Below are 3,147 nucleotides of genomic sequence, written 5' to 3'. Positions count from 1 at the left end.
GTTACTAGATTAATATATATACGAGTACATATAATTTCGTCTGCTAGACGATATAAGAATTAGTAACGGGTTTTTCTTTGGTTTAATAGTGGAAACTGATTTTAATTTTTGGAGGAAGCTGAATGTCTGGTTTTAGTAGCAAAATATTGTAATATTTAATTAAACAATATTTATTTACCATTGTCTCTTTTTTACTTTTGGAAAAAACAATAAAGTTGTGTTCTTGGAAAAATCAATTGAACGCTTTTAAAAACTATAAAAACACGTAGCGTGCCAACTAGCAGACGAAAATATTTTCTTAAGTTCAAACTATTTCCGCTAGATGTCTATATTGTATTAAGTTTAGGCTTAAGCACGGGTCTATTCCAAAGGTGGGAACTGTGCAGATTACCTGTGCAGGTCTGTAGATAACTGTAACCTGCACAGGTTAGGTCAGATCAGATCACGAAAGAAAAGATTATTTGCAGGTTGCCATATATCCGAAAGATCCGCTTTAACGTAACATAAAAGAACTGAGAAAACGAGTATGCACACTATGCTGTCTAGGAGCAACAAACACAACACCCCACACAAGGAGATCGCAACCCGTCAAAAGTCGTGGATTTTCTTGTGTACGTTTTTCATTGGCTAAACGCTTTAGCGCCTGCTGCCGTCGGAAGGGGAAAATTAGGAAATTGTCTTCCCCCCCGCGCGTAAATGCTCGTGATGCTCGTCCAATGATATTCGTATACAACCCTTCGTTAGCGTGTTTAAAGGCTAGCTGCGTTCTCCTTGTGTTTGTTGCTCCTAGATGCTGTGACGGACTGGTGTCTGTCCTCGCTAAAATAACCGCGGGGAGAATGAAAATGTGTAGCTTCTCGGATTGCGTTTTCCTTCACTCTCTCCACTCCACACCGGCAGCTCCAGTCTCCAGTATCTAACTCTCTCCACGCGGTGGCACGCTTCGACTTCATTTCGACAGCCGGTTTGGTTTAAGTTTCGTTTTCGACACTCTAGCCTCGTCACTCAAGGGCCTTAGCGGTAAAATACGTTTTATTTTGGAGATGTTTGATTATTATTTTCTTTGTAGTTTAAGACGTATTTCTGCAAGTTATTTGCAGGTTTGACAGGTTAAATAGCCTGCAGGTGCAGGTTGCAGGTTGAACAGGTTAGAAACTTGGCAGGTGCAGGTTCCACCTTTGGTCTATGCTGCCAGTTATTAAATTTATTACAAATAGACGAAGAAGTAAACGAAAGTATATTATAGTCTTTGCCTTGGCGAATGTGTTTGTTGTTTATCCAGTACCAAATACGTAAGAAGCCGTCCATTTTTAATAATTTTTTCTTGGTATACATATCGAATTACCTGTTAAATGTCGTAAATCCAAATTTAAACAATTAAAATTAGTTTTTATAGTTCTAATAAAATATGTAAATATTTATAGATTAAGAAAAATAAATGCATTATCTATAGAACAATCTCAAGTAACTGTCGCAGAATTTGCACCACTAGGTAGCTTAAAGATAAAATAGATCTTTGAATAGAAAATTAAATGGCCTCCAACTTAGATTGTAGAGCTAGAAATAAGTAAAGCAGAAAACGAAAACCACAAAAAAGCCGCCGTTGGGTGAATTTCACCTATAGATGGCGCCGTATAATACACCGTTCTATAACTTTACACAAGTTCAGAACAGTGTCAGACGTAAAGGTACCTCTGTAACTGTGAAAAACCGTAAAAAGATAAGATGGTGGTCACTTTTAAAGGGGTTCTGTTCTTTTGCTAGATTGGCAACAAACAAATTTGGATTCCTGGACCAAAATTACCCTTTAATCGGTATAAAAACTACAGTTGGCGTAATTTGGTTGCTTTTTTACATTTTGGCCCTAACTGCAAGATTATGGAAAACCTAATTTTACGACGTAATCAGTTTTAAAATCATTTAGTTTCTTCACTTCTGACTATCATCCTTCGAATACCGTCTAGTAACCATGGTGACTCGGTCACCACCGGAATTAGCTAGTGCCATTAGCGCGCGACTTAGTATTAACCTACGAAGGTTTGTTTTTGTAGGTAGGGTGCTGAAGTATTCATATTAAAACAAAATGGCGCTGATTTTATAGCGATTCAGATACACCAAAATCCAGATTTTGGTTCCTTGCGGGGGAAGGTGTGTAACCCTTCAGGTTCATTTTACCCCGTATACTTATTTTTTGTGTTTATTTACTTTTGCTATTACATTATTCCCTCCACTCTCGGCCATCTATAGTAATTGTTAAGTATACGTAAAGCCCCATACGTCAAATTTCTTAGAATTCCGAGCTCTATTTAATAAAACTAATCACAGTGTTAAATATAAATTAAAATTAATGATAAATTAAAAACTTAAATAACTTTTGAACCATACATATAAATTAAATACAGTTTATAAATCTGATAGAACTCAATGAACCCCCACTATAAAATATAAAATTGAGAGAATTGATTAAACAGGGTACTTAATATATATTATAAACTAAATCCCTGCCTTCAGCAATGTAAAAATTAAGAGCCCTTGGTATCTGGAGATAATTGGTGTCTTTTTCCTCGTTTATTACAGTGTTACAATACTCTCGGAAACGACCCACCCGCATTTTTCTCAGAAACTTTGCCGAACTAAACCAGTAATATTCCTTCAACTCACAGCGATCCCATGGAACCTTTGTCATGTTAGTGGGCCTCTAGCCCACTATCAGGTAACCCGAATCTAACAAAAAGCGCACATTTTTCAAGGCCAGGTCATAGGTCAAAAGTGTGCCTGGACATTTCCGCTTGACAACAAAATAAATAAAACCTCGTGATTTCCTGGCATCTTCTCCCCCACAAACACTGAGACCCCCGCAATCACGTGGAACCAACCCCAAGGGCAGTGGCGGATTATCCAATAGGCCTACGGGCCCGGAGGATAAATGGGCCCGGTAGGATTTTTCTAGAAGGGCCCTCGAGAATAAATAATCCACAGTTAACGCAAAATAGAAAAATATTTAAGCTTTTAGTTGGAAAAAATTTGTTGAAAAATTGTCCAAACACAAACTTTTGTAATCGCGTTTCCTCCTGATTGTCGGATTTCATTTCAACAACCGCCGCTAAGATCGTCTGTATTATCTTCGTTTTGTAGTAAAGCCGAATA

Source organism: Leiobunum rupestre, chromosome 5 (genome assembly GCF_980474605.1).
Source record: "Leiobunum rupestre chromosome 5, qqLeiRupe1.1.hap1, whole genome shotgun sequence".
Taxonomy (NCBI): domain Eukaryota; kingdom Metazoa; phylum Arthropoda; class Arachnida; order Opiliones; family Sclerosomatidae; genus Leiobunum; species Leiobunum rupestre.
Note: the sequence above shows the minus strand (reverse complement) of the source record.